The following is a 24,804-nucleotide window of genomic DNA, read 5'->3' on the forward strand; positions in this document are numbered from 1 at the left end:
AATAAAAATAATAAGTAAAATAGTACAAAAATTAAAAAATTACATTGATAAGTAAGAAAATTTTACTTAACTTACCATCGAGATAAGCGTCATTAGAACTGTAACATTTTTAGTTAACAAGCACTTTTATTTTCTAATCAAAATATTTCAAGCTTATGATTTAATTTCGTAATTACAGAGCATAGCTCGTTAACACTTGACTAATTTAAAATACGTGCACAGTTAAAAAAAACTATTTTTAAATAAGAAACAATTATTTGTAAAAAAAACACTAGCTGTTTCGTATTCAGCTGTATAGATGTCCTAAATCTATTGTTAGTGTGCGAATTACTTTAGTTAGTATTCATTCATGTTATTTCTCATTAATATACATCTCTACCTTATTTCTAAATTCAACATAGCTGTTGTCGCAGAAATAGACAGCTGGACTGCTTTAAGTTTTCGTCGTTTTTCTAGAGTCTATGTGTCAATAGTCTGATCGTGATGGAACGTATATCATGTGTATAGGTATTCATATCATTATAAACGAATATAATATTTTCTTCACGATATTTATAGCTTCTAAAGTAACTAACATGAATTATGAATCAAAATACATCGGCATTCTTAAAGGTCACAAATATATTTACATTTCTATATACATTTAAACGTAAGAGACGCGTGTAGATTTGTCAACGCGAAAAATGTTAAACATGAGTTTAACATATCGAAAACATTAAAAAAAACAGGTTAAATAATATGTTTTGAAAACACTAGAACATCAACATTTCATGATCTAAGTTAAAATAGGTTTTTTTTCAATGAAAACAGTGTTTTTCATCAGCTTTAGGATTGATAGCTTATGATTTTAAAGTCCTTAAAATTTCACATAACACTTTTTTTAACTGTCTATAAAATGAACACAAACACTTTCTTCTTTGCTAAAAGACTCTTTTCATTCAATGTCAGGTTATGCATAAAAGTATTGAATTTTAAGCTAAAACTATTGTTTATTGCTGACATCAATTATAAAAAATTAGAATTTTCTCACGGAGAAAAAATTTTGTTAATACCTTACCTTACCTGTATGGTTACCTGTATGGCATTTTTATATTAATTATAGCAAATTCATTACCAAATCGCTTCACTACGATTCTTTTTACGCCAGTCTGGAGCATAGGGCTTTAAAACTCGTCCTCCATCGCTTGCGGTCCAAATTAGCCTCTCAAGCTTAGCTCCAGCTAGACCATTCAAGCACATCTCTTTCACCCACTATTATTCTTCGGTCTTTCTTGCTTCTTTCGTCCCTCCGATGTCCAGTTGAGGAAGGAAAATTCAGTGGCGGGTATTCGCAGAATGAGTCTGATCCATGTCCACCTTCGGTGTTTTATTTCCTCAGTAATGGGTCTCATTTTGGCCCCTCTGTATAGTTGTTCATTTGAAATTACGTAAGGCCAAAAGATTTTAAAAATATTGCGTAGAGGTTTAGTTTAAAAGAAGTTTTTTTTTTTTTTTTTGAGATGTAGTAGGTTTTCAAATTTTGCTACCATAAAGTAGGGTGGCTTTAATTATTAAACTGAAGATGATTAGTTTCTACTGGACTGTTAACGCTGAAGAGTTCCATATTTTACTTATGTTCTAAAAACACCATGTCAGGGCTCGAAAAAACTCAGAAATTTTACCCGTCCCCAAGGACGGCTTGTTCAACAATGTACCCGTCCTCCTTTGAAACTAACCCGTCACTTCTAAATAAATAAAAATATAATTTTCTCTTATTTATTACAAACATTTATATAAATTGCACAATGAATTGGTAGTTACTAGGATTACAAATACTAGGTTACTAATAGTAAAACCTAGTATTTCTTTTATGAAATAATTTAAATGACAAAGGTCAAGTTATCTGGAATGTCAATTTATCCGAGAGTACTTCGTTTTTTAAACGAAACAAATATGACGTTAGCCAGTTCCACAATCAAGTCAATGATTTACAGAGGTTTCTGCACAGAAATCTGAAAGGGGTTTTACATTTAGGTAGATGTTCATAAATGTGTTCAACGCTTCTTGTTTAAGACCAGCAAGTAATGTGTTTTTTTGTAAGTTCATTGCTGAAAAGCCTCTTTCAACCGCTGCAGTACTCCCAGACAGAGAAAATATCAATTCCACCATGCGCAGCATGCTGCTGTATTTCGAGATTAGAGGGTCATTTTAGAAGTGAGGAGCTAGACTCTTGTAAGATAACAAAAATTGAAAATGTATCACGAACATTAACGGGAAAATGGCCGTCCGCGCGGACGCTGGATTCGAGAAATTTGTTGTCCGCGGGAAATTTTTGACCGCCGAGGACGGGCGGAAGGGCAGTTTTTCGAGCCCTGCACCATGTGCTTCGATCAGCCTGGAGGTAACATCTTCGTCAGTTCCACCTGTGGTAAACTGTATTGAATCAAGCTAATTAAAAGTATCTATCTTCGACATACGTGTTTTGCACGTTGAGTTTAGTTACAATGTTACAGTTTAATTTCATTGCTTTAGTTTTTTTCAGTATTTATCTTTAGATCTAATATTTCAGCAGTTTCTGTCATAAGTTATGTTTTCCATTCCATATCTTCGAGCAAGAACCCGGTAATACCATATACCGGTAATATGACCATACTTTTTTTCTTAGTGAAGGTGTGTCAAAAATTCTTTATCTTATTACTTCAGAACCGTTAGAGCTGCAGTACTTAAATTTGTACAAATTTGCAAGGGACAACTTTTGCCCCTTCTCTTAATAATCGTTCAAAATTAGTACTAATTATTAAACTCATTTAGTACTTCGGAAAGAAAGTGTTGAATGAAGAATCTGTCAGATTTACCGTTGCACATTGTTGAAAATTTGCACAAGATTCCAATTTTCTCATGAACTTAAGTTACCATAACTGATGTTTTCTTGTTTACAGCTCTTTTATTTAATCAGAAACTTGCTGCATTGGAAGTTTATTACGATTTATTTTATGATTTCCTTTTGTTATGTCAGATAAATTTAAGTTAATAACTAAAATTATATGGCAGGTATAAGTGGCGTCACCAAAGTAATATTTTTTAAAACTATTGAAAACAAGTGTTTATTTTCTTTATAGCAATACGTTTTAAAGCTGTTTTTTGAAACTTCATAATGCAAAATTTATGGTGATTGAAAAAAACAAAATTAACTTATTTACGCAGTATGTAACTTAAGCCAATCATCCATTCATTAAAGAGCGAATTCATCAGGAAAATTGACTTCATTGTTGCAAATATTGAATCTCGTAAGTAGGCTGCAATCAATAAATGTGTTTTTCTTTATCTAATAACGCAAAGTCACTGAGGGAGCGAACGAACGATACTGAAAATTTAAAAAAAGGAAATTCAAATTGAAGATTAAAGGGGTAGAGCCATTTATGTCGATTTTTCACATAAATGAACATTGATCATCTGTTGCCTATTAAGGATTATTAAGTTTAGACAAATCAAAAGGTGGAAAACTGGTTCTCTTTGAGAGTTATTACACAGTTATTATAAGCCGTGCCTGGTCAAAACGGCTCCTGTCTACAATGAAATTCGTTTTTTTCCCTCAAAATAAGCTTTTATGGATATAAATCATTATTTTCCCTTGATTCTCAATTTTTTTTTTAGTCTTTTTCAGATGACTCGGCATATGACTTTTAGTTTTGAATATGATTTTTCAGCCTTTATTAATACCGATTGATTAGTTACTTTTTTCCACAGGAAGAACGAATGTTTAGCTGAGAATTGCATCAATATAAATATAGATACAATCACAAAAAATTTTAATATAAAAATTCCAAAATAATATTATTATTTATTCAAAAGTATCTATAATACTAAAACCAAAATGAAGATAATACATTATTATTTCCAATATTTGCAATCTTCCGTTCATGTTTTAACAATGTAATAAAATCAAAATATCCCACAGTTTCTCGCAAAAAATATGTCAAGGAACAAAGCAAATTATTAATCAAGAGCAAAACATGGAGTAATTTTCATACTATTTTTTTAAATGTTTGTAAAATAGCTTCTTATACGTTGCATATTATAAAAGCATTAAGATGCTTTTATAATATGCAACATTGCAATATTTTGCACGTCAGATGATCTCAAACCTGCTCATCAATATCAGCAAACCAGCTTGAAATCAAGAGGAGTTTTCAACCCCTTCTTGTTTGTCAGTGGCTCCATCTATGGCCAAGCATACGATTTTGCCATATACTTACGTCACAACCCGACAGGTGGGATTCGAACTCACAATCTCACGCCCAACGTTCTACCGACCAGGCTATCCCAGTCCCCCCTTTTTTTAGAGCTATGTTCAGAATAGAAATTTAACGTATGACATTTTCCTATTTTAGTTTTTTTTTTAAAGCGCATGCAAAATATCAAAAAGACATTAAATAGTTGAAATATTACTTTCTTTCAAAATGCTACACATAATGTAGTTAATATGAAATGTTATGTAATTTCTATGATTAGATTACAACACTCTCGAAACATCTTAACTTTTCGATACAGTTAACTATATTTGATTTCTACTCGGTATAAAATATTGTGTCAAATATATTATATCATTAAAAGCTTATAGCAAATAAAACTGCTTGAGACAATTTATTTTATGAACCATTTGTTCATTTTATTGCTTTTAAACTGAAATAAATTTCGCTGGAAACAAACTTAGTTGCCATTAGAGATGAAAAATGACTTTGGAGTATTAGGTCATTCATCTCTAATACTGGCAATCCTGTGAAATCGCTACCCGTTTTTCGAAAATAAAAGTGCTCTGTTTAATAACCCATCTAAGCGATTTAAATTCAATAAAATATAACGCTAATTGGAAAAGTAGGAATCAATGTTTTTTTTCTTCAAAAAATTAATGTCGAATTTATATATATATATAAACATATATATAATAAATTTAGCTTAAGGAATACATGTTAAGAATCCTGTGTACCTCATCAAACTATGCGTTTGTCTTTATTGTCCAAAGACACGTGACTTATGAAGAATAAAATTATTTTGTAATGTAAAACTTTTGACAGTATTGCATCTTAGTAAGAATTCCTATCAAAATGAGATTCCTTTTGAATTTTACTTGACTTGAGGACAATCTTATAATTATCTCTTGTATCGGTATAAGGTGACAAAATATGACTTGGATAAAGATTAAAAATAAATAAATTAATCACAAGGTCAATTTGAAAGATACTATGATTCCTTGGTCACAAAATCTCTTGGAAGCCAAAAATCACCATCCAACGAGATTATGCTCTAGTATACAATGTTAAGAACGCTCCAGGTTTTCACACAAGGCTCATTTTATATTATTTATTTGCCAACTGTAAATGAATGACCACTTTAAAGACTTTAATCCAAATGTTTTTTTTTATTTTGTCCATCTTGAGGAGAAATATTTGTTCATAAGACTTGGAATTACGGAATGGTATAAATATGATTGGGTGAGTTGCTGCCCATTGCAGAAATTTTTGTGACGCATTTACAACTTTGTAAAAGGTAGTTACTTTGAAACTTGTTAAATTTTGTAAAGTAAGAATGCTTCCATGTTTATTTAAAATTTCTGTTGTTAAATTTTAATAGGCATTACAGATTTGTATTAATTGAGTTCACCTTTTTTCTTGTCGTTACTAACTACTGGTTTACAAAAGTAGTGCTTTTTGGAGTTGAATAAGCGGAAATTATTCGGAAAATTTATAATTTTCAATTATATGGTTTCATTTTTTTGTTTAAATGAAATTCCGAAAATAATTTTTTTTAAATGATTATTTATCAACGCCGACTGTTATGGAATAAAAATTGAAATAGGTTCTAATTGTTTTACCTTCTACGGTATAATCTGCATTACATCTTTGCCTTAATGCGAGAATAAGCAATATCTCTTTTTGAAGGAGCATGAGTTCGGTTATCTTTCAAAGAAACAGGTTTTCCAAACTTTGATGTTTTTGTTGTTGTAGTTCATTTACGTCGCACTAGAGCTGCACAATGGGCTATTGGCGACGGTCTGGGAAACATCCCTGAGGATGATCCGAAGACAAGCCATCACAATTTTGATCCTCTGCAGAGGGGGTGGCACCCCTGCTTCGGTAGCGCGAAGACCTGCACACGAAGTCGAGCACTTTACGGTAGAATAGTTTAACGAGGACAAATACTGCAAACCTTCGGTCCCTACGCAGACTAATCCAAGTGGTCACCCACTCGCACACTGACCGCAGCCAGCGATGCTTGACTTGCTGGGAACCGTGTCTTAGCGATCAGTCCACTACGGGACTCCAAACTTAGAAGGAAAAATAGAAATTTACTGAAATCAAAACCAGTAATTAGCACTATCAGAGGATGGAAAAAACCAATTTTTTATGGAAAAACCCGAACCATTTTTTTCTTTTGTTTTTTCGTTTTAAACTGGATTTATTTGTTTATTTGAATTGAAAAACTAAAATTTAAGCCATGAATTAAAACTAAACCATTGAAAAACATATCACAGATATCTTTTTTCTAAATATTGATTAAGATTTTGAATAAAGAATGCCGAAAACATTTATTTTTATTCCATAAATAACCGAATTTGAAAAAACGGCAAAAAGCTAAATATTTTAATTATGTTTATTTATTACTTTAACATACAATGAAGAATTTATTAGCTAAATATTTAGTAGATCCTGTAACAAAGTATTTTTTACCCTTGATAGGAATTTCAAAATGATACATAAATACGTAAAAAATAATACATAAAAATTTCATATTTCATTATTTGGCCGTATACTATTTGTAACATTTTCATCAATTAATTATTCGGATTAAAATTTCTTATTTTTTATTGAATCATTACAAATTTTAATAAAAAAAGATGAGATATTAAAAAAAATTACATTTTTTTTTTAAAAAAATTCTTTAAACTTAACAGAATGATAAAAAGAAAATATAAACATTGACACATGGTTGCATAAATATATTAACAAAGGTATGTTTTTGTTATAACGGTTAGAAAACCAAAAAACAAGTTACTTTTTTTTCCATTTATTTTAACATAATGGAACTTTAAAAAAAATGAATATTCTAATCGACGTACTGCAACAATAAATAAGAAAAAATACATCAAAATTTTTTATTTAAAACTAACTTTGAATATTTTTTCTTAAACCTTTTTGTTTTAAATATAGTATAAAATTTACAATTTGAAAATATTATAATAACGAATATAAACATATGCAATAAGTATCTAAGCATACGCAATATAAATTTGCTTACAAGATTTTTTATTGCGTTTATAATATACAAATTAGAAGAATAATTCTAAAATTAAACAGAAATAAAAGAATTTAGAAAGCACCTCATTCCCATTCATACTTTTGACTTTGAAAACTCTCAATAATTACATAACTCATTATAAAAACTAACAGAGGCAATTACACTACGATAAATTAAAAACTGGCCACCCTGAATAAATTTTAATCTGAAGTAATAAATTTTAATTGTTACTTTCTAGGACTCAATTTTAAAGGTTCAAGGGGATGACCTTAAATATGCCAATTAATTACAGCGGACGATATTTTAAGTTGAGAAATCAACAACAAAAATAAAACCTTCTCTGAATAAACCTATCGTTTTCGGAAGGTATCGGATTTCTGACCCCCAAATTGTAAGGGGGAGCCGCGATCTTCGAAATACGGTCCAAATTGTAGTTTTGTCAAGAGAAACTGCCCAAATTTTTGATCCTGTAATATTAATTTTACTTTTTACGTATTTTACCATATCTCGAGAATTTCTGAAGCGAATTGAAAATTTTTTGCACACAATTATTAAATTCATTTATCCAAAGACAGTTCCATGCAAAATATGAATTTTAGTAACTATTTCATGTAATGATAGCCGAAGTTATTAAAGTTTATTATTAGTAAAGTTTATTATTATTTCATGTAATGATAGCCGAAAAAAGTTTGAATTGTAAGGTATACACATTTTTATATTATTTTAAAGTATGTAATTTTATCTGGAAAATACAAAATTGTGAGCAAAATCGATCGAATAGCTCCTGAGATATAAAATTAAGTAAAAGATATTTTTTAAAAATTCGATTTCTCAGAAACTATTTGACCGATTTTCTCATATTTTGCCAATCATTTAAAATTAAATTTTCTTTAAATAATTTTAAAAAAAATGCTTACCTTAGGATTCAAAATATTTTCGACTCTTAGGAAGTAAAATAATAAATATTTACTAAAATTTATATTTTGTATGGAATTATTGGGACTATATTTCTAAAATTGCGGTTACTCCCTTTAATTCGGAAATGAGAAATCATAATTCGTCGAAAAAAGGGGTATGTTTATTTAGAGAAAGTATGGTTTTGGGCCTAATTTCATAAATTAAAATATCGTGTGCACTAATTAATTTGAAGTCATCCCCTTAAACCATTCCAATTGAGTCCTAGAACAAGAAAATCCGATCCTAAGATCAAAAGTAATTCTTGGTCAGTTTATTTTTTTTTTGCTCACTGTATCTATACTTCTCTGTACTTCATTACTTATATTTGTCACATAATTTCATTTCTGATAATTTTTCCAAAACATTTAAAAAATTTCCAATATACTAGGAAACAACATCATTATAAATGAGGACATAGTAAATAATTTTTGTTTTCAAAAGAATGATTTATTCTTAAAAAAAATAAATGACTCTGTAATCATTTTATTTCAATTTAAAGTATGATCCGTAAAACTTTTATTGCACTTTATTCATATTTACATGTTAGTTTTATAGTAAAAAGTGCATTCGTACAAAAAGAGAACAAAAATCATTCAAACAATGCCAAACTCATTGAATTATTCTCTCGTAATCGCCAAGAGAATGAATTTTATGTGCTTCAGTATTTAGTAAGAAGCAGCTGCAAATATATTGGGCAATAAAAGCAGATTTCGTGTATCATATAGGGTTTACATCTAAAAAATAACGATTTATTAAGCAGGGAATTAAAAAACTAGAAGAAAAAAAGATTTTGTCATCAGCATGTGAGATACGACATACTATTTAATCTCTTTTTACCATTGTTATTTTTCATCTAGATACAATAGAAAATGTCCTTACGCCTTTGTAAAGGAAACCATAAAAGAAATAATGAGTACAAAATGCCTCTACATAACTGTAAGCTCGTGTGAACATTCTACACTTTCAATACCACCTCTTTTGTATGACGATTATCACAGGTTCGTGCTCAACGTATAAGAAAATAATGATAATTATCATTTTATGCGTCGCTATGAAAACTTTTTTTCTTATGTGTCGCTATGTTGACGTATGCCATTTTAGGCAGAAGGGGTGCAATAGTTCTTGTTTTCCAGTGGCGCCATCTATGGCCAAGAATTTGCTATGAAAACTATATTTAATTATGAGTCGAAATTTTTCGTAGAATAGCTGTAAATTTTTATCTTTAAATAGGAAAAAAAAATCAGATAGTAGAATCAGATTTAGAAAAAAAAAGTTTTTGGATTACAAATTTAAGCAAACAATCTCTTGGCTACAGCTAAAAAGAATATTATTTGATGTTGTGCAATAACTTGCATTTCTTCCCCTTGCAACCTTTCCACTTAGGAAGATGCTCCATCAGCAAAATTTTGAATAGGGAGTCTTATTTGTTACACCCACCCACACTGGCAAGACGAAAGAACCTGGTTGTTTAAGTACCAGTCCATGCACGAGATTCGCCAAATTCTGCTCAAATATCCGCCAAATTCTGCCCAAGTGGCGTTTTTCTGCACACAGCATTAGTCAGCTGCAGCGTCTGAATTTAGGTATAAATCGATGCTTCAAAGTTCACGGCAAGAAAACTTTGATTCGTCGATAGTTTGCCGAACTAGAAACAGCAAATCAGCTGCCGAGGTCTGAGCATAAGTATTTGCTTCAAAAAGAGAGGGATTTCTGTTTTGTGAGGAAAATGAACGTAGTGATCAAATCAAAGAAGTTGAAAAAAGATTGGGATGTCGATCTTAGTGATGAGGAATGGTAGATTGAAATAGCTAGAGATGACGTGAATGATGATAATGACGTAGATGATGAAAAAAGTTTCTTCCAAATCAAACGGAAGCGTTAGAAGCTTTAGACGCTATTCAAGAGTATTTGTTATTTAATTCAGGTACTTGTGGGGATTTATAAATCGACTATCAACCTTCATCTATCAAAAGGTACCTCAGGATCGAATCAAGTTTACATGTCTTATATACTAGTGAATTGGTATTTAATATTTATAGTGGTAGTTACGCCACGTTACTCCCATTCCAGAATTTTATCTGTGATAGAATTCGATGAACAGATATCATTAGTTGACTTATGCTGTTTATTTATTTATATCAATTTTGCTCTTTATATTCTTTTCTTTATTTTTTATAGCATTTTTCTCATTATTTTTTTTTCTTTACAGCATTTCGCTCATTTTTTTAAAAAGTATTCCGGTAATTTTTTTTCTTCATGTTTGTTTATTCACCGGGAAACTTTATTTACTTCACCGGATTTTTTTTTCCTTTGAGCAGTATATTTTTAAGCAAATCAACAGCTTAATGTGGATCATTCATCAATATAGTAAAGTTCTTATCACGTCCGGAGGTCACCAATGAGGGGAATTAATTATCGACTATGTCAACCTTCGTCTATCAAAAGGTACCTCATGAGAGAATTAAGTTACTATGTCTTATATACTAGTGATTTGGTATTTAATATTTGTAGTGGTAGTTACGCCACATACTCCAAATCCGTTTTTCTCTCATTTCTTTATTTCCAATGAGCTGCACAATCGGTCTTGCCGATGAGCAGACCTAGTACGTTCTCCATAGGTGGTATCCACTCTTTCAGGACCACCACAATGGGTGGTTTACCGTTGGTCATGTTAATTTGGACGTCTAGTTAATACATCATACAACATGTCCTCTATGAATTCCCGAAAATCCGGTGTCTGGGCCGGGGAACGAACCCGCAGACTTGGGCTCAGAATCTATCATGGATTATTTTGTAAGAAAATAAATTTTTATTTGGTATGTTACAATTTTTTTATACAGTTATAGTAAATATCAAACCATTATAAATACTATCATTTAATATATAGAAACATTTTGATTCATGTTTCCATTACAATTTAAGATACATTTTAAAATTTTTAATAGATGATATGCAATTTTATGCGTCTCTTTTACTCATGCGCTTTCTTCAAGTGTTCACTTTATTTTTCAAATAAAGGATTTTAAAGAACAAATTTTAAAAATAAAGAGATCACTTTATTTCTAAAATTTGTTCAATGCGCCCTTATGTATAGCTAGCATACGTTTGAATTTGATTTTCTCTGGTGTTCCCCAATAATTTAATATTGAAAAACTACTTGGCACATCAGCAAAGGTACTTGTCTTAGTAAGGGCAAAGAAACCAGTTTGATCTACACTGGTGGACAAAATTAAGAGATGGAAAGCATTTTCGCACATTACTATGACGCTATATTCTTCTATGACGCTATTTCTGGACAGTTATTGATATGGAGGGAACCTGGAACCCGATACCATCCCAGCAACATTATCGAATGGGACCATTATGATGGTGGAGGACTTATGGTTTGGGCAGGGATCATGCAAGATACCCGCACACAGCTCCATGTGTTTGACAATGGTTCCGTGAATGCCCAGAGGTACAATCAGGAGGTACTAGAGCCCTATGTGCGTTTTCTCAGGGGCGCTGTTGGCCCTGAGTTCATTTTTATGGACGACAATGCTCGACCACATAGGGCTCTCATGGTTGATGAGTATCTGAAAAGCGAGGATAATTGCGATGCGCCAACCTCCCCCCAGAACCATTCTGGTGTTAAAAATTGCTCTGGTGGAAGAGTGGGAAGGTCTTCCACAAGTCCTCCTTAACTCCCTTATTAACAGCATGCGTACTGGTTGTGCATGCTGTCCGTCTGACGACAGGGGTCACCATACACCATACTAGAGGCAACACACACTGTACTAGCCTCACTTTTATTGTCATCTTTTATCCTTAAGTTCAGACTACATTGGATTTATTGGCAATAGGTCTTGACAGTGAATGACACTTTCATTTTTGTTTTGCATACTTTATTATCATGGAATAAGCTATATCCATACCAAATTTCATTTATTTATATTCAGTATTTTTTGAGATATTTGGGAAAATGTCTTCCATCTCGTAATTTTGTCGACCAGTGTAGTTTGAACTTTGAGGGATACACTGACGTTAGTTTATTGCCATTTCGGCTAGAGGGGTAATTGCTGTTCTAAATCTGCAGTTCTGTTTATCGCAATTTGAAGTCTTAGTCATTTCATTTCTTTTATTTTAGTTCTTATTTGATTTTTTAATAATTTTGTGCTTAGTATTGCGAAAATTTTATTGTTCACATTTACGTAGGGTATCTGTACCCTTATAAGCATTGTACACATATTTTGTACATACACATTGCACAAAGTGTCAGAAAAGGTTTTTTCCCTCTCAAAAACTATGGCTGAATTTTTTCGGCATTTTTTTCTCTATTCCTTAATCAATCCTCATATGAAAATAATTAGTTCACTCTTAAAAGGTGTGGAGTGAATGGTTAAATAAATTGTTTGCCGTTAATTTATTTTAGTGATGATTTTCTTAGATAGTTTCTATTTATTTATTTATTTTGTAATGTGATATGTTAAAAGATGGGGAAAATTAATTTATAGAGATATTCACAATAACTGGAGAAGGAGATTTAACTTTGAACTGTACAAGATTTCTAAACAACCTGATATTATTAAATACATAAAAATAAATAGAATGAATTGGTTCATCCACGTGATTCGAATGAGTGATGACAATACAATAAAAAAGATATTGCTTTTTAGACCCACTGGAACAAGAAAGCGGGAAAGCCGCGGTTGAGATGGGCTGACTCAGTGAAGTCTGATTTTCTCGAAATTAATGAAAAGAATTGGAGATCAAAGATAAATCGGAAGTCGTCATGGAGAAATCTTCAGAAGAAGGCATTGGCTCACATTGGGCTGTCTGGCCAACTATGATGATGATTATTCCATTTAATGCGGTAATTTTTATTTAATTATCTTTCTTATGCATCTGCATATGATATTGAAGTTGAAGACATCACTAGGCAAGATTGCTTTACGTAATTTTTTAGATTTTTGTTTGATAGTAATTTTGTAAACATCGGAGTATGTTTTAGACTTTTTAACGTCTAAATGTTATTAAATGCAATGTTATTAATCTTATTACATGTTTTCCTTTTAACATTCGTTCGTCGTGCGTTTGACTGAGAAAATATATGGTGATAATTATGTGCATATTTACCATAATTTTAGTCAATTATATTATTTAAAAATTCGAATTCACGATTTGGCATGAATTTAGCCATGGTTTAATAAGAAAATCAAGAAGAAAATAAACGAAAGCGCACTCAATCCATCACTTCCAAAATATTTGAGCAGCTCAAAATGATCCTTTTTCTTTGAAAAGAGATTAATTGTAAAGACCAACTAAGATAAATCATTTCATTGTTTATCAAAAAACGCAATCTCATCTCACTTTTTTTATGTTCCGTATTAACAGCTGCTGTCACATTATCTTAAATCTAATGATTTGACGATTCCAGTAACGGAAGCTGCTGTACTCCTTTTAACATTGTCATATTTTCCAATCAAAGCCTTTTTATTTACTGTTTTAGGCTATTGTTAGTGTTGTTATTGTTATATACAATACAAAAAAGAAAAAAAACGAAGAAAATTAAGAAAAACAATAAGTTTAATTTACTGCGCATAAGCTGCAAGTAAATAAAACTCATAAAATAAGCTCAACAACATTTGAACTTATATGGATCATTCTCACAAAAACAATCATTTTCATGTCCCCAGTATATTTTATGTTTGTTTTACAAGTTACGAAAAAAAATTTCAGGGAAAGTGTCCTTCAGAGCGCAGGCTAACAAAAGAATAAAAATAAAATTATCAATTTTTATTTTTTATTTATTTTAGGTAATTAAAATATACCAAAATGTCATTCCCTCACTTGTCCCACTGTTGATTTAAAAAAAGAAAAAATTGTTTCTGAAATAAAAATAAAAAAATTTACAAATTTGTGTTTTTTATTTCAGACTATTGAAATATAGAATTCAGAAAATCAATTTTAAATTTAATTTCTGATAAAAAATATTAACACAGCACTCTTTTAAACTTTGTCCCTAGTGTTTCGCGTCATTCCCTCACAAAAATGTTCTTATCACCTGCAATCTTCTTAGAATAAAAATATTTTAATAAAAACTTTAGCAGTTAACAACTGGTATCATAGAACAAAATTGCAGTATGTTTCCATCTTCAACTTAAAGAAGCTTTGCTGCGGAATAAATTTGAATGAATCAAATCAGGTAAAATATTTTACATTTGTCATTCCCTCATGTCGTTTTTTAGAATAAAATAAAATACAACTTCATCGAGAAAGTGGATAATTATATGTTGCTTTCTTGTATGAATATAATGGTATGTGATTGATTTCAGAAATTAATTAGGCCTAACTGTTATTTTTAAACTTTATTGAATTTGTCATTCCCTCACTAGTGTATAAAGTGAAGGAATGATGCTGAAGTGAGGGAATGATTCAAGATGATTATATTATAAAAAATCTTTTTGTTCAATCGTGGCAGCCAATTTTATTTCCCAAACCTTTAAAAACTATTATGTATATAAAACTAAATTATAATAAATGTTAGATATACTTAGTATGTTATCATTTTCAAACTTGAGGTAGCTGTAACTTAGAGAAAAACATGTATTAAAATAAAATATCATTCCCTCACTTTTTAAACAGTGAAATTAATTAATTTATTTAAGTATTAAGTAAAATTTATAGGATATATACTTTCTTTATAAAATTAATTACATATTTCTATTAATATAAAAAGTTTCAGAGCTTTTTATTCACTTTACTTTTTTGGGATTTTATGAACTGAAAAATGACAGTTTTCGTGAGAATGAACCATATATATATATATATATATATATATATATATATATATATATATATATATATATATATATATATATATATATATATATATATATAATAAATACAAGAAAACACTAAGAAAGTTAAGAAAAACAATAAGTTTCATTTAAACGACACTTTAAAACCCTCTTGCTACACTCGATTTGCGCTTTTGTTTTCATATTTTGTTTTCATATTTTGTAATCTGGCAATCTTTCTGCGAAAACATTTTTAAATCATTCTTGAAAAATATCCGTCCTTGTAAGTTGTTATGATTTTGCAACTCGCTTTATAGTCCCCCCTTTTTAATGTTTTTTCTTTTTATTTTATTTTATTATCTGTTTTTACATGTTATTTCTACTTTTTATGGTCTATTTTATTTGTAGTTATTTTATTAAAAAAATTTTTGAGTGCTCCTCACACTATTGTATTAATATATTTTGTTTTGGCTTTATTGATTCAATATCAGAAAGCACTCTGTTTTGCGGATATAATCGTGTGGGCTGAAGAAAAGATTATATCTTTTTTTTCCGGCTTTTTTTCCAGTTTTTTAATTAACATTTCGTTTTTTTTTTTTTTAATAAAATGTTGTTTGTTATTTTTTACTTATTATTTCCCACCCCCTTTTTTTCATATGTCTTTAATTTTTCTTTGTTTTATTCTTCATTTTGAACTTTATGGTGGTTGGTGACTTCCACCTGTGAATGTTGACAATCACATAGTTGCTTTGGTTAACTTCCGAAATATATATTAGGTCTAGTGAAGTGCGCTACATCAATGATTGTACATCCTACATCAATAATTTCTAAGATCAAGGGCTACTGCCCAGTATGCACTTAACCGGTTCTCTGAACACTAATGCTTCTCCTAATCTATTATCAGCATATATTAAAATATGGAATAAATATAATAATATCAACGAATAAATTATTTTCAAATTGGATATAACAAATATTTCTCGTAGTGTTGACATTCACCGGTGAAAGTCGACATTCTCTTGATTGGTTTCTGTCATTTACTGTAACATATGCATATATATACAGGGTGTTTATAAAATCCCGGACCCATTTTGATGTTTAATGACTCATAAAATAATAAAGATAGATTAAAATTAATAACATAAATGGTTAGATAGACTCAAAAAGTTTCATGGCCCTTGTCAATGAACTTCCACGTGTGTCCTCTTCGTCGCGTGGAGAATATCAAGTCGATAGTCAATTTCACGCCAGGTAACGGCAAGCATGTCGGCATCCACAGAGGCTATTGCGGTTGTAATTCTGACCTTTAGGTCATCAATGTTCGACACGATCCTCCTGTAAGCATTGTCCTTTATAAATCACCAAAGAAAAAAGTCTAGCGGCGTTATATCAGGTGATCTGGGTGGCCAAGGAATTGAACCGCGCCCAATACATCTACCTGAAAAATGGTTCATTTATAGTCGGAATTACAACCGCCACAGCCTCTGTGGATGCCGACATGCTTTTCGCTACCTGGCATGAAATTGACTATCGACTTGATATTCTCCGTGCGACGAAGAGGACACACGTGGAAGTTAATTGACAAGGGCCATGAAACTTTTTGAGTCTATCTAACCATTTATGTTATTAATTTTAATCTATATTTATTATTTCATGAGTTATTAAACATCAAAATGGGTCCGGCACTTTATAAACACACTGTATATTTATACCAATTGATTTCCCAATATTAAATACAGTTAAAATATTCCTTATTTAATTAGGGGCAATAAACTGTCAATTTTTTTTTGTAAAGTTTAAAATCATGGATGATATTTAGTATTATTTTCCTTGAAGAAAATAATAACTGAAAATTATTAACTAAATAGACGTTCAAAATATTTTTAATTTTGTAGCCAAATGTGAAATAACTTTTATAAGAATTTTTCGCTATATCAATATTATGGTTTGTTTAAACTCTTTCATTTACATTTTTGGTATCTTATTTTAACATTATTTTATCTAACGAAGTTCTGGAATCTAACCCACTTATGTTTCCTTCCTTCCTTCACAGATTAAGAGACATGATAATTTCATATTGTTACATCCTCTGTCTGTTTTTAAATATTTATTAGCGTGACAAACTTAAACAACATGCAGTTTTATTTATTACAAATGCATATTATTCATTTATATTTAAATTTCAGTTATTTTAATTTCATTTTGTCCTATTTTTACATCACAAACTTATTTTCGGAAAAATCCAAGAAAAAAAATTTAATTTAGGAATGTTATAGTTTAAATGTTTCCAGTTTTTGCTACTGTTTTATGCAAATATTTCATCAATACCTTCAATTAAGGTTTAATTTAAGGCATAAAATATTGATTTACATATGCATTAATCACAATTATTAAATTAAGTTAACCTAATGCAAGAGTGTGAATCTATAAAAAATGTCATCATTTATTTTTATCTTTAATTTCCTAGCCAATGAATAACGTTTCAAATTTTATTCTCTTCATTTTGAATTCAACTCAAATTTAAATAAACTCCGTTATTCCATTTTAAACATAAAAATAAAGGATTTTTATTTATTTAACCTATCAGACTTACACTTCGTTGAGGAACTAAGTTATTTAGACGAAATAAAATAAGAATTTTTTTTTTCTAAATTTTCATATTTTTAAATAAGCAATGTTAAAACATTCTATAACTTATTCTAGACAGTCTATGCAGCGGATAATAACAATATTTCTTTAAAATGTAATTCAGATATCTTCAATTTTTACAATTTATATGTATAAATATATAAAACAGCAAATCAAAATTCCATGGCATGAATAATTCCTTCTTTTTCGTTTTCTATTTTCAAAATCATATATTTCCCTCTAAGAAGAAAAATAGGTATGTTACCTATAAAAATACAGATCAAAATATGTTACATAACGTTTTTTAAGAGAATAATATGATATTTGTATGGTTGCTATGAATATATTAGAGTTTATTATGGCTGTTCAGTAAAGTTTCGCGAAAGCCATTCCTAGGCTATTTATGATAAATGTACAAAATACCAATCTAAAACAAACAACACAGTTTTGCAAATTTAAAATGCATTTATCATGGATTTTTTAATACTTGAAAATTTATTCATTTACTCCCTTATTTGGATTCATAAAAATGTAGAATAATTAAGAAATAATATTAACTGTCTTGATTTTCTTTTACGAGGATAGATGTGGCCAAATTAGCATTTTTTTCAACGTTTTTTTTTAAAAATACCCAAGTTCTTTGTCCATTTTAAAGTATATTAGACAATTATTTTGAACTAAGCAGTATCTAGTTTAAAATAAATGCTTTGCTTCGAGCTGGTGGCTTTTTTTGTATTCCTTAACGCGCGAGCTTCAAAGAATTCTCTTAAAGAGACTGTTACTGAAAGCTATTGGAAGAGAAAGTCTCTTGAATTAACTAACGGGGATAGGGGTCAAAGAGAGACGAGACTTTGATATCTAGACAAGTGATGTATTGTTTATTAATTTTTTTTAATGTTCTATATATATACGTTTAATCATAGATTAAACCCAATGTGATAGAGCTAATATTTTAGTAGTTATGAGTATTTAAGATGAGTATTATAGATATGTTAGATGAGTATTAAGATGAGTATTATAGGTATGAGTATATATTAAGATGAGTATTATAGGTATGAGTATATATTAAGATGAGTATTACAGATGTACGATTTTCCACTTATATATGCTTTCGTCATTATGACAAAGTGAAGTGTGTTTCACACGGATCTTTTTCATTAAATCGGACAAATTGAAAGTGTTTTAAATTATTGCTAAATTTAGTCCAAAATTTTAATGCTAAATTTTGTTATAAAGTGTTTAATTTTTACTTAAACTTCGATAAATTAAAACTTAAAACTGTGCTTTTCTTAGTTCGCTCTTGCCGGTGGTTGAGTGGTAGCGCTTCGTGCTCTCCTGCTAAGGGTCCTGGATTCGATATCAGGCCGGCCAAGGTTGACTCTGCTTTTCATCCCTTCAGTGGGCTGATAAAATGAGTACCAAGCATGCTTAACAACTAAACACTGGGGGTTCGACGTTAGGCTGACCACCTAACGTCTGCTCCTTCATCCCAGAGGTCAAGAAAACTGAGATGGGCACAGTAGGCCTTGGTTCTCCATGGGCTGTCAGGCGACTGAGTTTAGTTTAGTTAGTTTTTATTTAATTAAGAATAAAAAAGCTGCATAAATCAAACCTAAGTAATCTAGGTAGCAATGTCGAACACTTAAATAGGTTTAAGTCAAAAATTATATTTTTACTCATTAAATTCATATAACTTCTAAACTGTTGATTCGTCTGATAACTTGGATTTGTTCACATATGATTCAACGTAAACAAATACACAAGAAAAAAAAAATTTGCTTGACTTTTCACCTCCATTGACCCCAAGCCGTATTTTAATATTCAAGATGGCGGTTGAAGCTTACTTCAAAAAGTGGACAAACTCCAAAATTCTCTACTCATTTGAAATTTGTTTATTTATAGTTTAGTCCCGCAGTGGACTGATCTTAAAGACCCAGTTCCCAGAAGAACACCGAAGTAAAGCATCACTGACTGTGGTCAGAAAGCGGGTGAGTGACCACTTTTATCAGCTCGCGTAAGAACTGAGGGAGCGCGGTATTGGTCCATGTTAAACTGTTCTACCGTGAAGTGCTCGACTTCGCTCGCTGGTCGTTGAGCTACCAAAGTAGGGGAGCCTTCCCCTCTGCAGAGGATCAAAATTGAGAAGGTCGATCATCCTCAGGGATGTTTCCCAGACCGTCGTCAATAGCCCATTGTGCAGCTCTAGTACGACGTAAATAAAATATCTACTTACCTTATTTATATTTTAGTGTCAAATATATTAAGTACGAAATTTTAAAAAAAATATTCGTTAATATATTTTTACTCTAAATTAAAATTAAGTGGAATTTGTAATGCAAATTAATAGAATGCATTTTAATCTAATTTTAAGAATATTGAATACTTAGAATGTATTTTTTAGAATTAAGGTTTTACAATAAGAGGTATCTTAAAGTTTTGAATAAAAATGTTCAGAATCTATGACACCAATTTTTTGTTTTTCCAGGCAACTTCAATAATATGATTTATTTTATAAATATAAAATTACATAAAATATTTTTTAATATAATTTAAAACTTGAAATAAAATTATTGCAGCAATTGTTAAAATAACTATTCCCAATACGTAATAGAACTATTTCTTATAAATGTAATTAGGAAACAGAAATCTTTGACAGACCATACATGAAATCTAAAATTGGAATTTTTGTAGTTAACTTAGTAAAATTTAACAACAAAATGTTTCGTTGTAAGGAAAATGTTTATTGCAACTGACGTTTATAAGTTTCTTCTGATTTATTGCATAAAATTTCATGAATATCTAGATAATGTAATTTCAACATGACAGCGTAATTTCAAGACAATTATATGATTAGACAATGCAATTTCAACAAAATATTTATAAAAGTATGAAAAACGAAAAGTACTTAGTTTTATTTTGAAAAATTATATGCTCCAAAAACATTTAATTTTTTTTATTTATACATTTGTATTTTCTTTAATACATTATCTACAAACAAATCTACAGCTGTTGCTGCAAAGCCCTTTTAACTTTCGCTCCAATGATCCACAAAGTTAATGAACCGTTTTCGATTTTTTTTCCTTAATCTAAAATATAACTATGTATAAAAATTTAGAAATTTTTAACTGGGTATGGAAAATATCTATTATTAAAAAAGAATACAATTTTTGTTAGACATTAAATGCTGAGTAAATTGAGGATTTTTACTATTTAATAATATTAGGATCATATGAAACCTTGTGATTTAAGTGTTTTGCGAATGGGTAACATTCTTTTTCTTATGCCTTGGAAAATTCGAGTAGCATCGGTGTACGTCTGAGACCAAGGGAGGATTAAGGTAGATTAAAACTTATTCTACACAGCTGTATAGACAAGTGAGGTATTTATTTTGCGATGAGTCGAATAAAAAACTTATGATAATAGATTTAGAAGTTTAAATGTTAATAAGGTTTTATGTATGAAAAGTAAAGTTTTTTACTTATACCATACCTACTTTCACGCCTGGCATTTTATACCTTTAATCTAACTATAAAATTTCTCATTCATTGTTCAATTATCAAGTGAAGGATTGTTCCTTATGTATTTTGTTTCTTTTTTTTTACCCGAAATCAAATGAGACTATAATTAAAACTGGTTGAGTCAGTAAAATTTTTTATGCCTAAAAAGCACCGTCTCTAATGCTGATCATTTGTCAAAGGGTAGTATGGTTTCTTATGTACTTTTTTTCCCACTAAATCCAGTAAAATCAAAACTAAGTCATTTAAGTAGAAAGTTTAGAAGTAATGGGATTTTTAATGAATGAAAATTCACGATATTGCGCTATAAATTTTATCGAAAATTGTGCGTGGAAAATCATGTTGTAAAAAACTCGCTGTCTTTTTGGATAGTCCCAGGTTAATTAGAAAAACCTTTAAATTTTGCCTTTTAAACATATTGCATTACACACATTTAGGCTGATTATAAACTGTATCATTCATTTCTCAACTTACCATAACTATTTCAGACAGTTTACAATTAGACTAGATGGCTTATTTTCAACCACCTTTTCAAAGGGTTTATTAAATCAGCTAATGATAATTTCCTTTAAGTTTTTCTCTGCAGTTTTCCTGAATTAGCTTAAAGCTGATAATGTTAGATAAGCTTACTGTAAAGTACCTAAAATAATTTCAGGTAGACAACGAAATAATATCAAGATCACTAAAAACAATCAAGAATAATATTCCATTATATTTACACGGAAAAAAAATTCTGGTAAAAAGATTACCTCACCATATGGAAATGACAATTTTGGTTTAAAAAAAATCTGACTATAGGATCACAAATATACGGTATTAAACTATTCTAATGGTAATTTTTCCGTTCATATGGTAAATGTTTAAAGAAAATTTTGGTTTTCAAAATTATACTTCTTATTACCAAACAATTAATAAAATACAAAACTGAAAAAAAATTTACCCGAACAAATAGTTCTTATGCCATGATACGAAAATCATGATAAACGTTATAATGTTAAATTTACCACATTTATCAAATTTTTATCACACATTATAAAACCATCTGTTATTGTTAATTCTACTAAAATCATTATCAAAAATGCTCCAATAAAAATCACCGTGCTTCTTGAGTTTCCTTATAAAGCCAAAAACACGGTAAATTTTATCAAATTCTAGTAGTTTTGACCAGGCTCGTCTTCTCATTGTATAAAAATAGTTATTTCACAAATCAAAGTGTGAATTACAACTTTAAAAATGTAAAAATAAATGTTTTAAAATATAACTTTTTGTGATTGATGAGATCACTATAGATTTTACATTGGTGAGTATAATACCTTTCCAGTAGTTAATCATAGCTTGTTATATTTCTCTGTTAAGTAAATTTTTAGCATAGTACGAAATTTTTTTTAAAATTTTATTTTCTAAATATCATGAAAATTTACTTTAATATAAAAAAAATATGAATACATTTTATGGAGCTACGGTGATGAGCAAAAAAAAGGCGGACCACCCTGAATAACGTTTGATCTAATTATCAGATCTTCACGTTCTAGGATTCGATCTTAATGGTTCGAAGGGGGGTGATCTCAATTATGCTAATTAATTAATGCAAACGATAGTTTAGGTTTCGAAATCAGACAAAAAAATTATTTTCTCTAAATTTTTTTTTCTGAATAAATATCCATTTTCCTCGTTTTTTAATGAAATTTTGAACTCCAAATTATATGGGGTAGACGCAACCTGGGAAATATAGTACCAATAGCTTTGTCAGTAGAGCGGTTCAAAATATGGATCCTTTAATGTTAATTTTACTTTTCGCATATTTCAGCTTACTTCAAGAACATTTTAAATGGATTGAAAAATTCTAGAATATAATGATAAAATTTGCTTATCTAAAGATATTTTCATACAAAATGAGAAAATTTTAAACTTCTTATTTATTTATTTAGTAAATTTTTATAATTTTTTGTTAATTTATTTAGCTATTTTTTATTATTTCTTATTATTTAATTTTTTATTAATTTATTTAATAATAACTTAATAAATATTTATCATTTACTTACTTCATTTATTATTTTATTCACTATTTTTCGAAAAAAACTTGTCTTGAACACCATACAACTTTTCGCATAATTTTAAGAAACATGATTGTACAATGCAAAAGGCAAAATTTAAGTAAATCGGACGAATAGTTCCAGAGAAATCAAATTTTTAAAATACGACTTTTTTTAATAAAAATATATTTTAGCTCAACTATAAAATTTTTCATATAATGCATTTTTAAAATTTATGAAAAAAAATCACGATAACGCAAAAAGTATAAATATCTTTTTTTTACTAAGATTTAGTGGTTAACTTCGACTTTTGATGTGTTACTAAATTTAAATCCCTTGCAGAAAAAAATATATTAGCATAAAACAGAATCACAAAAAATGAGCAAAGATATATATGCAAGGTAGTGTTGTTTTATTTTTTTTTTCTTAACAATAATTTCTTTTGAAAAAAAATAGAAGCAAAAACTACTCAATTTATGTGCCGGAAGCAAAATCTTTTTTATTTTCTTATTCAGTTTATCCCCCGGTCACATTGACAAATTGCTCCTCCGCCGATTGAGGAAGTAGGAGAATTAGGGTTAAATTCGCAGGAAAAAAGAACTAACGAAAAAAAAAAGTACTACACCCTGAAACTTTCAAGAGAAGAAAAAATGAAGTTATTTTGTAACGTTTATCTACTGAATATTTTTTTCCGAATTATATTTCCTACGCAAGAGCTTGCGCAAGAATCTCTTCAATTTAATTTGAACCTCTGAAAAAAAAATTTACGAAAAAGAAATAAATTGAGTTCTCTTTTTTCTTTATTATTATATTTTTTAAGTAAAAGGCAATGTATGGCTAAAGGCAAACTTAATTTTGATAGAAATGAACATTTAATACGTTTATAACACATCAGAACTTATAAAAAGATAATATATTCAAATATATGCTTTTCTACATTTACTTAGATTATTGAAAGAGTAGATTTCTTTGATAAAATTTTGCGATTAAAATTAATTTTTTATGAAAATACTTTTTATTCATGAGATAAATTATCTTAATAAAATGATACTACTCTGTAGAAAAATTGCTTAGAAATATTTTCCGTAATTTTCAAGATAAATTGCATTAATATATATGATTTTAATTTTCAAGTATGCTTTATGCATTGGCGAAAATATTTTTTTAATTATCTCTTAGTCAAAAAACTATCTACGCGGAAGTGAATTACGTCACTTCTTCAAGATAGCGAATTTTGTCCAATAACACAATAGTCACTTCTTGAGGAAACTAATTTCGTCAAATAACTTTCATAACTTCAAGAAAGTGAATTTCGTCAAAATTAAAAAAAAAATTTTTTTTCTGAAAAAAAAAAACTAGGACTAACTTTTCTAATAATCTTTTTATTGTAAGTGGATGAATTTTATCTCAACATCGCGAGGATAGATAGAACAGAGACCTAAACTCCCACCATGTCCGATGCCGGATTCGTGCGAGACCAACTCCTAAATCACAGGCTGGTTGGTTTATTTCGTCACTTATTTTCGATCGTCCAGTCGTCATTACAGTTAATCTTCAACAACGCACTACAATGAAGTTTCAAGTTGAGGAAAGATTTTCGTCATATTTCTGAGAGTT

General features: G+C 29.5%; 1 protein-coding gene across 3 annotated transcripts in view; it reads right to left on the reverse strand.

Moving 5' to 3' along the window:
- LOC107453385 (calcitonin gene-related peptide type 1 receptor) overlaps positions 1 to 24,804 on the reverse strand; it is a 411,922-nt gene that overhangs the window by 263,535 nt on the left and 123,583 nt on the right. Inside the window, exon 1 of one of the 3 annotated variants that reach the window (XM_071177834.2) lies at positions 76 to 377. The exons of the other annotated variants lie outside the window; for them this stretch is intronic. The gene's annotated coding sequence lies outside the window, so the exon portion shown is untranslated. Of the gene's footprint in view, positions 1 to 75; positions 378 to 24,804 lie in introns of those variants that run through there. 3 annotated transcript variants of the gene reach the window in all.

The sequence above is a fragment of the Parasteatoda tepidariorum genome, chromosome 2 (genome assembly GCF_982258835.1).
Source record: "Parasteatoda tepidariorum strain Cologne lab strain chromosome 2, Ptep-v5.0, whole genome shotgun sequence".
NCBI lineage: Eukaryota > Metazoa > Arthropoda > Arachnida > Araneae > Theridiidae > Parasteatoda > Parasteatoda tepidariorum.